Below are 15,893 nucleotides of genomic sequence, written 5' to 3' on the forward strand. Positions count from 1 at the left end.
GTCCTCTGAAATTTGTAATTTTTGTATTACTTGTGCCAACTGATCTTGTACTTTCCGGATTTCTCTTTTGTGTTGCGTATTAATTTGATTCTGATTTTCTTTGAATTTCTTAATTTGTTCATACTCTTCTGTGTCGGTGAAGGCTACGGGTCTAATGTCATTCAGATCATCATCTACCTTTGTAGATAAGTTAGTGAACTGATCCGAAAGTTCGGCTACTTTCTCCAATAATGAACTGATTTCATCAGTGTGTTTTTCTGAACCAAGTTTCAGAGTGTCCATTTGTGTTGAAAACGTATCTACTGTGTCCTTGAAGTTTTCCTGAGTTTTTGCAAGTTGCGTAACCGAATCGGTAGATGCAACTGAGTGAATTTTAGCTTGCAAGGTGTCGTGATTTTTCATGAACAATTGTTTGCAGTTCCTTCATGGCTGCTTCGTGATTCTGTAATGCATTTTCATGACGCGAAAAAATAGGTTGGAAATGTTCACAAATTTGTGTTTTTACGTCATTACGGACTTTTTGACATTTCGATTCGATTTTAAATAACTCAGCAGTTAAACCTTCACGTGTTTGTTCAAGCGTGGTGTCTAACATTTGAAGCTGTTGCTGTGTTTGTCTCTGGTTTTGTTCCATTGTGTCTAACTTTCGAAGATTTGTTCCATTGTGTCTAACTTTTGAGGCTTTTGTCCCATTTGTTTCCGATTTTGTTCAAGCGTTGTGTCTAACTTTTGTAACCTTTGTCCCATTTGTTGCATTAACTGTAATAACAATGCACTGGTGTCTGAAACATGTTCCTCACTGCTATTCGGCAGTGCATTTGAACCGGCAATATTCGCATTTTGAAAATCAGAAAATGTGTCTTGACTTACTTGAGAAAACGGTGAGGACGCAAAACCTGAATCTACAGTATTTGCAAGATTGTGTTCTGTTATTTCGGAATCCTGAGGCGAACTGTTGCCGAACAATAGATCGATAATGCTTCCCTCTTCACTAATTGTTTCACTGTCTACACCATTATTTGCCGCCTGCTCCATTTCCCTATGCACAATTACCAAATTACTAATTTGAATGTCTGTAAATTCATTACACGGAGCCGGCCGGTATGGCCGTGCGGTTCTAGGCGTTTCAATCTGGAACCGCGTGATCGCTACGGCCGCAGTCTCGAATCCTGCCTCGGGCATGGATGTGTGATGTATTTAGGTTAGTTAGGTTTAAGTAGTTCTAAGTTCTAGGGGACTGATGACCACAGATGTTAAGTCCCATAGTGCTCAGAGCCATCTGAACCATCATTACACAGTAGTGCTGATAAGCTACGTTCGTCGTCACTATCATTTCTCAATTTACTTTGGAGCCTGTTGTTATTTTTTCACTCGCCATAATTATCACGTATTTCACAGGATAACAAGAAAAGCACAATTTGAAGAGCAAAAAGAAGAAAACACATTAACATAGCACTGAAAATAATATCTAATTAATTGCAAGCGCAGCTGCTAAGTACTTGGTGCAAATCTACATGCATGCCACAACTGTTTGACTGTACAACAATGAAAAACTACAACTACAAAGGAAAATTTCTCTACAATTACGCTCTAGCAATAAACAATAGCTACACTAATTACACAAACTGCAAGAAAAGAATCAGAAGATTCCAGTGAGGTATCCTCGGCTAAGGGTCGACATATGAAACCTCCCCTTAGAAAAATTATAAATGATTGAGCTGATAAGCCCCTTACGTTATTTGATTTTCAAACAGCTGAGCAAAATTGAACGTACTCAGACATTTCTCTCTTAACTTGTTCTGATCATCACTAAACTGACGCACAATATTTTTAGCGCAACGCAGTCTATCAATAATCCCTACAAAAGAATGGCCCTGACTAACAATAACGTATACCTTTCATGAATCACTTACCTCACAAAAATCTTCGTTACTCGAACTACTGCAATACAGCAAGCGCCAATACTGCCAGCTAAATAAAAGATTCTAACTACTGAAGACATTAACTACTGATAGGTATAGATAGAAAATGAAAGATTTTGATAGAGAACAAACAATGTATTTACCTTAATAGTGTTCAAAAGTCATTATATATATATATATATATATATATATATATATATATATATATATATATATACGAGGGTTATTCCAAAAGTAAGGTCCGATTGATTGCCAAATTGAAACCACAGTGAACATCAGAAATGTTTTACTTGTAACAATTAGCTACACCTTTCAGCTACTTCTCTATGTAGTCGCCGTTCTGACTTAGACTTTTGTCATAGCGTGTAACCTCCCCACAAAAATTTAAAAGGAAATGACGATACTAATTAGAAATGCTAATGGACATTGCTCTAAGCGTAACCTGCCCACAATGAAATGTACTGACAATGGTAACAAAAATGTGAAATTCGCAATCTGACTCAAATATAAATTCTTCACCAAAAAATTAAAGTCCATTCAGTGATAAGAAAATTCAATTAAACCGAAATATCGGTCTTTGGCCCTGTGTAAAACAATCAGAATTAAAGTCTTACCTCAGAATAACTGGATGTCAAATTTCTGCTCTTATCTTTGCGCACGGCTTGGAGGAACTGCATTGCAAATAATAATATTCCTTTTTTCTGTAATTTTACTGAAAATTTTCTTTAAAAGAAGTGGAATGAATTGGGAAGTGCAACGAAATCTTTAGTTCAATAAAAAATAAAATTTTTGAAAAAATGCTTTTGAAATTAAAATTATTATTGGGGCACTTGTTGGAGAATAATTACAATAAATAAATTTTTACATTATCTAATGATTATATTAATTAACAGTATACCTCATTCAGCATCTTGACCAGTGTTGCCGACCGCCTACATCACACAACCGCACTGGGCTGCTACTACTGACCGACCGCTCTGCATGACGACTACTGACGTAGTACAGCCCTCAACTAGACAGAGCTACAGACTCGCAACGACCACTGACAGAGTACTGCCCTCAACTAGCCAGAGCTACAGACTCGCAACGACTAACTGACAGACTGAGAACCGCTCGCAACACTCGCGCGGTCAAGCGCAAACTCTCTGGTCACAGATGCTACAATGCCTCGCCATCGCTGCTATGTTACATACGTGCTTCATAACCCTCCACTGGGGGGGCAAAATTTTGGCAGCGATGGTGAGTCATTTGGACTTGCCAAGCGCGGCAAAATTTTTCTTTAATTAACAAAATCCTACAACTTACAGAATATTTAAATGTTGTGCACACGCACTAAGTACAAAATATATCAGACAAAGACAAAATGTGAATACAAAACATAGTAGCAAATCAGAAAAATGTATATACAAATTTTTTTGACAGATAACAAAGTGCACTGGCACTGAAAAAATTCTTTAGCATATTCAGAACAAATAAACAGACTGGCAAAAAATATTATGTTGACAAGTGACATGAGTGCACATGCACTGTAGTTCAGAAAATAAAAAAATGTATATACAATATAAAAGACAAGAGTGTACATATACTGTACTTCAGAACAAATCGAAAAATGTCTTTAGCATTTTCGCAATAAATAAACATAATGGCAAAAAAATCATGTCCAAAGTGCACATGCACTGAAAAATGTCTTTAGCATTTTCACAACAAATAAACATAATGGCAAACATCATGTCGACCAGTGACATAAGTGTACTCGCACTGGAGTTCAGCGAATCGAAAAATGTATAACCTATGAACATAAATGATGTTACCAAAAAAATTTTTTTTTTTTTATGTGACAAGAATCAGGATAGGAAAGGGAAGGATTGCATCATGGTTGTAGCACTTTAGATTGCACACAGCTGTTCTGAAAGTCCATATCTTTCCACAGTAGTACAACACCAAGTGACACAACTTGAAGTTCTTTTCCCCATCAGAATTTATCAGTGTAGCCAAGACACTGAATTGTCGTAGTAATGTTCCATGTTTTCATTTTGGCAGTACATTAGGTACACCAAACAGTGGGACCATAATAACGTCTTCATCGCTCACGGTGGTGGACAGCATGTCGTGTCAACACCACGCTCTTACAAGGCACACCAACGTAGAATTAGTGCAAAACCAAAGATAGTGCTCCATGATCACTAGGATAAACAGGACAAATGGACATTGCAGTAATTCAGGGTAGTTAGCTTATGAGGAGAAGGACATTATGTCACATAATATTGACAATTACAGACTTAATTAGTAGTTTGTGGCATTCATAGCCCAGTTATTGAACATTTCTGTACCAAGTATGTAGTATTACAGAAAAATGTTCATTAATTGTTTTACATAGAATCAGTAGCCTTCTTTTCCTGGTTACAAAGCATTATGAAATAATCGCATTCTTTTCAGTTACAGAGTATAATTAAGAATCATTAACCTTCTCCTAATTACAGTTAATTAATCATTTGTCATTACAATAATAATCATTAGCCTTTTCCTAATTACAGTTAATTAATCATTTGTCGTTAATTAATCATTTGTCTAATTACAGTTAATTAATCATTTGTCGTTAATTAATCATGTGTCTAATTACAGTTAATTAATCATTTGTCGTTAATTAATCATTTGTCTAATTACAGTTAATTAATCATTTGTCGTTAATTAATCATTTGTCTAATTACAGTTAATTAATCATTTGTCGTTAATTAATCATTTGTCATTCCAATAGTAAGAATCATTAGTCTTCTCCTAATTACAAAGCATAATTAAACAGTAGCATAGTTAATTAATTATGTGTCATTCCAATCTAGTAAGAATCATTAGTCTTTTCCTAATTACAAAGCATTATGAAACAGTCACATTCATTTCCAATAACAAAGTATGGCATCGTTAATTAATCATTTGAAATTCCAATATAGTAAGAATTATTAGCCTTCTCCTAATTACAAAGCATTATTAAACAGTCACATTCATTTCAAATTACAAAGTATGAACATAGAAAACAAGAACTAATTAATGGCATAATTAATAACAATTCATCGACTGACATTAATTATTGGCACTCAGTGGCCAGCAAGAATTGAATAAAATAAAACATAGTTCATCATTCAGTATTATTCAGATCATTACGAAGTCATTATTAAAAATCAGCTAATTAGTCATAGCATTAATAATCATGGGCATTATAAGTAGTCTCATTACAATAAAACATTGTTCCTCATTCAGCAGTATTCAGATCATTACAAAGTCATTATTAAAATCACTTAATTACAATCATAGCATTAATAATCGTGGGCATTATAAGTAGTCTCATTACAATAAACAGTGGCAGTTATTTGCTAGTGACAAAGCATTATTTTATATATATATATTTTTTTTTTGTCTCATTAGGAAGTCATTACTCAAGTGACATACTATTCAGAGTTGATCAGTATTATTCAGAATTATCATAAACTAGTGACATTATGTGGGACTGGTAATACCTCTTTTAGCAATGCATTGCGTTGGGATCGATAATTAATTGGTGAGGCATAACACTATTTGCTTTTGACCTATTGCTGCAAATGAGGATAGGTAACGTCATTCGTCATGAGTCAGCTGTAGCAAGATTATGTAACAAGGCAGTATGTGTGATCACATTTATAAATGATAAACACAAATGGGTAAAATACAAAAAAAATGCAAGTACTAGAACAGGTATAATAAGTAACAGGTTTAGTAAGTATCATGAAAAACTTCTCCTGGAAAAATTACAAAATGGATTATTAACCTGAAAGAAGAAACGCACACTATGCTGAAAAGTAGTGAACTTCGAATTAACAGGTAGTGAAATGTGTATAAAAATGTGTTCCATAGCTGTCCTTTCCAAAACTTTCTGTCATCCTACTATGCAATATAACACCTCCTGTCAAAACAAACTGCAACAAATACTTAAATAACTACATAGCATAAATATAAAACTCCAACATTATCCTCATCTGTAAAGAAAAAACTTCATTATCAATCACTTCATTACTCATTATACAACTATTCCTTATCTCTAGCATATTTCATCACTAAAACTAAGATGTGTAGTTCAGTCTGACAGCCTGCATCAATCACCTTGTATTCTGAAAGAAAAAATTAGTTAAGACTGCTATTCTACGATGAGTATAGTATATTCTTGTTAATGTTTGTTAATCCTGATCCATTTACTCTTCCTCATAAAGTTATTGCATCTTCTTTCGTTTATTCCGTAGGTGAAATTCCCATTTCTGTTGAATTTATTTCTTACATGCATCATTTCTTTCTGAAATTGATGACAGAGATTAATGTCCTGCATTTAAATCATATACCCACTAAATAAGGACTGGTTTATGGTAACATACTTAAGCATACAGCATAACATGACAGAAAACGTAATATGTCAAAGACATTGACAGTGTTCAGATGCAAAAATGTACACAGAATATCACAATGCAGCAGCAAAAGGAAAAATGTAAAACAGTCACGATGTTGAGATATCATAGGGCAAAAAAAAAAAAAAGTCAAAGTCGACTGGTGTGTGTTATATCTTAACTATTTCACAGTGCATATAAACAAAACTGGAGTACAATCATACATAAAAAGACAAAATGTGACGTTCGTTGTGTTCAGCTTGTATGTAGTGTAGTTAATCGAGGCGAGAATTAAAGACTTTAATGGAGAGAGAATTTGATAAAATTAATACGTCATTACATAGAATTGCATAATTATTCATAAAATACGTAAGTTCATTTGGAAAAATATGCACGGTCTGATGTGTAACGACAAGAAAAGCGACCTGCTAACCTTACCTTGCCGGGCATTTGCCAAGAAAAATACGATAATCATCAGTAATTAGTCACGTGAAATAATTGCATTAGTAAATGGCATCATAGTGTGTTGAATCATACAGTGGTTTCACTCAATAAACGGTTTAATGTTTGAGATATGGTGATTGCCTTTCGATTTTCTAGTTCTCAAAGTTTCGACGTGTACAACATTGGGGTGAGGGATGCTGCGAATCCGATACGGACCTGCGTATAGAAGTTCAAATTTACTGCACTTACCTTTTAATTTACTGGATAAATAGTGTGTACGTATCAATATCTTCTGTCCAACGTGAAAGTCGCGGCGTGTACAAACCTGTTTTTGCTGTCTTCTCCGGCGCTCTGCGGCACGTTTGATGTTGTTCAGCGCAATGTCAATTATTTCGTGGTGTCGTAGGCGACGACTTTTGGGGAATTTTACTAATTCTTTAATTTTGTTTGGTGGTTCAACGTTTTTTAGTACAACAGACGGAGATAGCATAGTGGATTCATTTGGAATGGAATTAATTACATCTTGGAATGAGAGTATGTGTGTATCCCAATCAATATGTCTTTTGTGGCAGTATATTCGGCACAGCTTACCAATTTCTTTCATTAATCTTTCACAGGGGTTCGAAGAAGCATGGTACTTGGATGTATAGATCGGAGAAATGTTTCTGGCTCGTAACATGCGTGTCCATACACTACTACGAAATTGTGATCCATTATCAGAAATTACTTTCATTACATGCCCTACATGAGATAGAAAATGTTTTACAAATGCTTTAGAAACAGTTTTAGCAGTAGCTTTGCGTAACGGAGTGAAAGTAACAAATTTTGAAGTGAGCTCAACAGCGACAAAAATGTAGCAAAAACCTCTGTTAGTTCTCGGAATCGGACCAAAAATATCTACTGCGGCCATATGTCTTAATTTAACAGGTATAATGGGATATAAAGGAGAAATATGTGAAGTGGTGTCTGATTTAGCTTTCTGGCAAATTTTACAAGACGCTAAAACTCGTCGTATACGTTTTTCCATGTTAGTAAAATAACAGTTCTGTCTCAGTATAAGAAAACATTTTCGTGCTCCGTAATGTGCGTAGCTTAAATGAGTGTACCAAATTAATTTGTTGACCAGTTCGTCAGGAATGCATAATAACCAATTGTTGCTGTCAGGATGAGAGCGGCGAAACAGAACGTCATTGCGTACAGTGTAATGGTTTCTAATCGTAACATTTTTTTCTATCTTGCCAAAGGTGTTTAATTTCTTTCCACACATTGTCTTTATTTTGCTCCTTTGCTATGTCCTGTAATGACGATGAAATAAAGTTTTCAAATGCAACTTGCTGAATGTACATGACACTGAAATTTGTTTTGCAGAAGTTGGTTGCTACGTCTTGCTGATTGTTGCCGAGAGAACGCGATAGTGCGTCTGCTATAACATTTTGTGTGCCGGGAATGTGAACAATTGTAAAATTAAATTCCTGTAAATAAAGTTTCCATCTGCTTAATCTATCGTGCGTGAATTTGGCCGAAAGTAAAAATTGTATCGCTCTATGGTCTGTGTAAACTGTGGTATGTCTGCCATAAAGAAAGTGCCGAAATCTCGTAAAAGCCCATACAACACATAATGTTTCAAGTTCTGTAACGGAGTAATTCCGTTCAGCAGGTGACAAAATGCGACTTGCAAATGCGATGTTTTTAATTACTGTTGAGCCTTCTTCTTCAATTTCCTGGAAAATGTGTACGCCTAAAGCGGTATTGGAACTGTCGGTGGCAATGGAAAAATTTCTGGTAAGATCTGGGTGCGATAAAAGTGGAGCATTCAACAAAGCATGTTTCAGGTTCACAAATTCAGAATGTGCTTGCTTATCCCAAGACCAAATAGTGTTTTTACCTGTTAATTGGCATAGTCTAGGCGTGTCTAAAGCGGAGTGATGAATAAATTTACGAAAAAAGTTAATTAAGCCCAAAAAACTGCGTAATTGCTTCTTCGTCGTAGGAACAGTAATGTCACGTAGAGCTTGAAGTTTTTCCGGATCAGGTGCAATGCCTTCTGCTGAAATTACGTGTCCAAGAAATTTTATAGAAGTTTTGCCAAAGTGCGATTTACTAAGATTAACTGTAAGTCCTTGTGCATGAAAAGTTTGTAACAGTTGTTCAAGAATCAGATTGTGTTCAGACCAGTTAGCTTCTGCGATAAGAATATCGTCTACGTACGTCGTAATTCTGTCTTTAATTTCTGTCGGAAGTATTGTGTTCAAACCGCGAATAAAAGCTGCAGAAGAAATAGTTAAGCCGAATGGTAATTTGCAAAATTGATAACAGTCGCCAAAACAGAGAAAAGCTGTATATTTTCTACAATTCGGATGAAGTTGAATTTGCCAAAATCCCGATTTCAAATCTAATGTGGAATAAATAGCGGTACCGTGAAATTTCTGTAAAAGTTCCTCTAATGTCTGTGGTCGATCTGTTTCATTAATAATAATGTCATTAATGTGACGTGAATCAAGTACAAGGCGAAGTGAGCCATCTTTTTTCTTAACAATATGCAGCGGGTTTATGTACGGACTAACTGCCGGTTCTATAATTCCTTGGTCGAGCATATCCTGCAATTCTTTTTTAACTTGTTCTCTATGAATATACGGAATAGGATAATGCTTAGCTTTAAATGTATCGTGCTGTTTGACTTGAAATTCATACATAAATCCGGACATAGTACCAGGAACATTGTCAAAAACTGGAGCTTGCTGTAAAAGAATTTTGTATAATTGCGTTCGTTCGTCGTCTGTAGTTGCAGTGCTCTCTTTAACCTTATCAGAAATCATTTGCATTACGTCGTAGTCAACTTCGTCTGAAGTATTATAGTTGTGTACGTACGTATCTGTGAACAATGTGGGATTACAGCCTATGTTACGTGTTGCGGAAATGACCTCTGTGCGGTTAATTGTTTGCTCTTCCGCAGATAGTGAGTGCTGAAATTCTATAGCAAATTGTATATTTTCATCCTTTAACATTAAATAAGAATTTTGAAAATCGATAACTGCGTCGTGTTGTACCAGAAAATTCGTACCTAAAATTACGTCTGTTGTCAATAAAGGAACAATCCAAAAATTAGAGTGGAAAGTATGACCTCCAATACAAAATGATAAATGCGTCTGTAATTTAACGTCTACACCTTTACTCGACACTGCTCCTTTCACTTTTGTTTTGCCTAAAGGTAATGTCGGATAGGTATTCTCTTTGTTGCACTCATTAAAAGTCTCCTCATTTATTACTGATATAGGTGATCCGGAATCAATTACTGCTAAAAATTTCGAAGAACCAATTTTAATTTCGATGACAGGATGTGAAATAGTTTTCTGAACAAATGGTCTTTCCTGCAAGAGAGTGTCTCTGATATCGTCAAAACTAATTACATTTTCGTGAACAACATTTTGCGTGTCAAAGGTAGTGCTTGTGTTATTAGAAGATGCGTCCTGTGCAGTATCTAGTCAGATTCTATCTGACGTGTTATTATTATTAGGAGGGTTCTGTGGCATTTCTACTATTTGAACTGTCCTATTACTTCTTCCAGACGTATTACGCTCTGGATGATACCTGCTGTCGGGTTCATTCATGAGAATATGTTCTTGTTGATTACTTTGTCGCTGGTAAGACCGACTGTTATTAAACGTATGTTGGTAATTATGCTCATTATTTTTACGTCTGTCGTGAAAGTCATTCCTATACGGTGCATTGCGATAGGAATTGAAATACTGTCTTCTCTGTACGTAGTTGTTTCCTTGCTGCCGTGCATTACTATTTGTTGGATCTGGGACTATACGTGCACGCGGCGGAACATTAAAGCCTGGTTGACCTTGTGCATTACATTGTTGGTTATGTATTCCAACCGGCTGACTTTCATGCTGTTGTGGTGGAAAACGTCTATTGTTACCAAAATGTGCTTCCTGTTGCTGAAAATTTTGACGATATTGATAATCTGAATTTTGTCTGTGATTTAAGTTCTGGTAGTTGTCGTTCCTAAAGCGTCTGTTACTTTTCCTATTGAAATTACGTCCCTGATCATAATTACCGTAAGTTTGTTGACCTTGGTTATTATACGAAAGGTTTTTGTTTACAAAAGAATAATCAGATTGCTGTACTTCCAAGAGCTGTAAAAGATCTCTGAATGCTGAAATGTTTTCTTTTTGCTGGCCCGTTAGAAGCGACACTCGTAATGACCGTGGTAATTTAGAGATGCATAATTGTATAAGTGCGGATTCACTGTACGGTTCACTTAGGTACTGGTTTTGTTGGACCATATGCTCAAAAAATTGCGTCACACTGGGAAAATTTGAGTTCTCGTAATTCGGCAAACTAATTAACTGATCTTTAATTCCGCGCTGTGTCGTCTTCGACCAGTACGCTGACAGAAAAGCATTCTGAAACTCTTCTACTGAATAGCATTGCCTCGCGATCGGTCTCATACGAGTTGCCGGTTCGCCTTCCAAAAAACTACAAATAAATTCAAGTTTATGTGTTACAGGCCAAGTCGGTGGAAGAGCAAAGCTAAATTGTTGAATCCAATCCAGTGGGTGAATCTGCGTTCTATCGTTTTTGAAAACCTTAAACTTTCTCACCGACAGAAAATGTTTGTAGTCGAAATTATCATCTCTGTGTGATGGAGCAGGTTCAGGATCGTAAGAGAATCTATTGAACTGTGGTTGATCGGAATCTAAGTCCCGTACTCTCTGTAGATTACCCAAATTATACGCACTGCGTGAGTCTGACACATGTTCATAAAGTGGCGTCTGTTGTGGCATGTTATTAACTGAAATGTTTTTCATCTCTGTTACTTCTTGTTGTAAATTTGATAACTTCCTACGTAACGTGTTGTTAGATGAATCGATCTCACTAATTGTCTGCTGTAAATTTTGAAATTCAGGTGTTTGGATAAATGAAACCGGTGCAGTATCGTCTGATTTATTGTCATTAGTATTTTCGATAACATCAATACGACTGGCCAATTCATCACATTTTTCAGTCAGTATTTTAACCTGATCATCGGTTTTAGAATCAGACGCATTAATCTGTTTTTGCAACTTACGCGTAGTTTCGCTCAGTTTTTTAACATCAGCTTTGATGACATCGCAATCCTGTGTTAGATCTAATTGTTCGAATCTGTCTGTCACTGTTTGAATATTTACTGTGTGTGTATCTGTTTTTAATTTAAGATCAGAAATTTCATCCCGTAATTCCGCGTTCAATTGTTCTATGGTATTAATTTTGTCGGACACTGTAGTAATATTATTGTCTACATACGTCTTCGCTTTCGCGAATATTTTACGTTTGTCCTCTTGTCTCTGAGCCGTAATTGTTTCCATGACTTGTCGTTTTACTTTGTTTTGATCCTGAATAAATTTGCGGAAGCGCGTATCACTGTTCTGTATGTGCTGACTAAAGCGCTCGTTTATCTGAGTGTTCTGCTGTTCGAATTTCGCGTCAATCTTTTCATCCATTGTGCGCGAAAGTTCTGTTGTCATTGCTTTAAACTCGTCCCGTAATTGTGTAGCTTTTTCAGAGCATTGTTTAGCGACTCCGCTAATTTCGTCTCTGAGTGTTTCTGTTGCGGCTGTCTGCATTTCCCTTAATTCTTGCGCAACAGACTTAATTTCTTCGCTATTTTTTCGTGAACAAGCCTCAATTTCCGTGCGCAACTGTTCCTTAGTGTCATGGCACTGCGCGGCAACGGCTCTAATTTGTTCACTAAGCTGTCTGGAATTGTCGTCTAATTTCTCATTAAGCTGTTTGTTCTGTTCCCTAAGTTGTTTGAGATCTTCGGCATTATTGTCAAGTTTTTCATTTAAGTGTTGTTTGAGTTTTTCATTATCTTGTTTGTTATCTACACTCTGTTGTTTGACCTGTTCATTAAGTTGTCTAAAATTTTCGTTCTGTTCACTAAATTGTTGTTTGAAATCTTCACTCTGTTGTTGTAGCAATCTTACCATAATTTGTTCAAAGCCAAAGTTAGCGTTTATACTCTCTGTGCTGTTTAGTGGTGGATCTGGAACTCTCTCGCTTACTGTAACCATTTGGTTATTCTGAGATTTACAAAAAGGTTTGTCAGTCGGATGTACACTGTCAGACATTATTTCGGAATTAAATAGCTCCGTCGTACTTTGAGTATCCTGTTCATTTTCATTAGACAAATTTGTCTGTGCGTTACTTGAGTTTTCCAAATCGGGTGTGTTAAGCTCGGCAGCGCTCATTACAATAGAGCGTTCTGCGTCATCAATTGTCGTCCAATTAACAGACGAGACAATTGAGTTCGTTTGTTCATTATCAGGGTAAAAGTCATCACTAGTGGTTGGAATGCACTGATTGTTAGTGAACGCAGGATTGTCATCATTACACTGCGTGTCACATGTCCTATCGGTAAAGTTGTTTGTGTCGGTAATTTCATTCATAATACCTCGCGATACACTATTCACAGTCTTTCGCGGCATTTTAACAATAGTCAAAATTATTCACAAAATAAATAAGCACAATGCAAGAGCAACACACAAATACAACAAAGCAACAAATTGCCGTTGACCTGTAGAAAGAAAGTTACAAGTTAATAAAAGCGTTGCGCCAAATCCTAATTATATCTAAGCAAATAAGAGCAGATATCTGACTGTTGTTCAAAAGACTCTCAACGAAATACGAACCTGGACTGGGTGTCGCCAAGTGTAACCTCCCCACAAAAATTTAAAAGGAAATGACGATACTAATTAGAAATGCTAATGGACATTGCTCTAAGCGTAACCTGCCCACAATGAAATGTACTGACAATGGCAACAAAAATGTGAAATTCGCAATCTGACTCAAATATAAATTCTTCACCAAAAAATTAAAGTCCATTCAGTGATAAGAAAATTCAATTAAACCGAAATATCGGTCTTTGGCCCTGTGTAAAACAATCAGAATTAAAGTCTTACCTCAGAATAACTGGATGTCAAATTTCTGCTCTTATCTTTGCGCACGGCTTGGAGGAACTGCATTGCAAATAATAATATTCCTTTTTTCTGTAATTTTACTGAAAATTTTCTTTAAAAGAAGTGGAATGAATTGGGAAGTGCAACGAAATCTTTAGTTCAATAAAAAATAAAATTTTTGAAAAAATGCTTTTGAAATTAAAATTATTATTGGGGCACTTGTTGGAGAATAATTACAATAAATAAATTTTTACATTATCTAATGATTATATTAATTAACAGTATACCTCATTCAGCATCTTGACCAGTGTTGCCGACCGCCTACATCACACAACCGCACTGGGCTGCTACTACTGACCGACCGCTCTGCATGACGACTACTGACGTAGTACAGCCCTCAACTAGACAGAGCTACAGACTCGCAACGACCACTGACAGAGTACTGCCCTCAACTAGCCAGAGCTACAGACTCGCAACGACTAACTGACAGACTGAGAACCGCTCGCAACACTCGCGCGGTCAAGCGCAAACTCTCTGGTCACAGATGCTACAATGCCTCGCCATCGCTGCTATGTTACATACGTGTTTCAAGCGTTGTACCAACTTTTCAATAGCCTCATCATAGAAGGCAGCCGCCAGTGCTTTCCGCCAATTCTCCACGCTGGCCTACACCTCGTTGTCTGTGTCAAAATGTTGTCTTCAAAGACAGCGGTTCATGTGACCAGAGATGAAACTCAGGGGGAGACAATTGCGGACTGTATTGTGGGTAATCTCACATTTCCATTTGAAAACGATGCAGGAGCATCTTCATTGCCCCTGCAGAATGCGGCTGAGAATTGTCGTGAAGACGAAACAGCACGACAGTTATGTAATGTTGGCTGCATAGCTTCAGGCGAAATTTCTCACCAGGCCCTCGTACTTGGCGGCAGACACTATTTTATAGACATCTTTACGCACTCACTGCGAGCTCAGAAATGAGAAGAGCGACGTGATGCTAACTGGGGTTATACTAGAGACACTACCCAACACATCTGTGCAAAGCTTTATCGGATTTTCATAGTCGTTTCCATTTCGCGACCGATCGGACCTTACTTTTGGAATAACCCTCGTATATATATATATATATATATATATATATATATATATATATATATATATATATATATATATGTCAGTTCATAACATCCAGTATTACAAATTTACTGTTTCTGATGAACACATGTCCAGATCATCCGCTCTCTCCCCACATCCACCACTGCTGGCGGCTCACCTCCAACTGCGCAATGGTACGTGCTGTTCACATCCACCTGCCTAGCACTACAATAGCGAATATTTTTTTCATGCGCCATTTGATTGTCATCTTGGCTTTACCATGCATAGATTTTACGGCTGCAAATGCTGCATTGCATTGACCTTTACCAGTACCCCCTCTCGCACGCATTGCCTTAAATTAAGCAGTTAAAATTCGATCGGGGGTGTGACGTGCTTCATTTGCTGCGTATGCGATGTTGTGTTCCATACATGTTTCTTTTAGTAGATTTGTCCTTCTATCAAGCGCTTACCCTTATTCTAGGGCCACAGTACTTATATCCAGGAATGTGTAATTCGACTGGTGGTTTGTCGAGAATACCGCCTCCTCTTCTAATACGTCTCCTATCACACATGTTATGATATTGACGTGGTTGTGATCTGCGCACCCTGGTATATAGCAAATCGTCAGCGTCGATCCAGCTGTCTTCTGATGCAGGAAAACCAAGACATTTAACTAACGCTCTATTCCCTCGACGCCTTATGACCACGAGGTACACATCTGGGTCCGAGCTCTTCTGTAGCTCGTCTGTGTAAAAGCATCCTGCAATTTCAGTACCACTGCTGCCCTTTAAGAGGTAGGTTCTAGGATTTGCTCTCTGCACTTTGAAAACTATGAGTATCTCGGTTGACCAGTTTGGCATGTATGACTTTTCAAATGCTGTCTTGTGTTTTGACGTATGTACTAAATCACCTACATTAAATTGCTGTTTAGGTGAATTTTGCATTTTAATATGATTTCATACCGTATTTAGAAGTCTATTATCATGAAGATTGATTGGTCTCATTTTTATTGTCAATGTTTGTTTCGACTATACTGTGCAATTATTTGTGGGAGGATTTCGGTCCATTTGGGCTTTCACTAACCA

Source organism: Schistocerca serialis, chromosome 1 (assembly GCF_023864345.2).
Source record: "Schistocerca serialis cubense isolate TAMUIC-IGC-003099 chromosome 1, iqSchSeri2.2, whole genome shotgun sequence".
NCBI lineage: Eukaryota > Metazoa > Arthropoda > Insecta > Orthoptera > Acrididae > Schistocerca > Schistocerca serialis.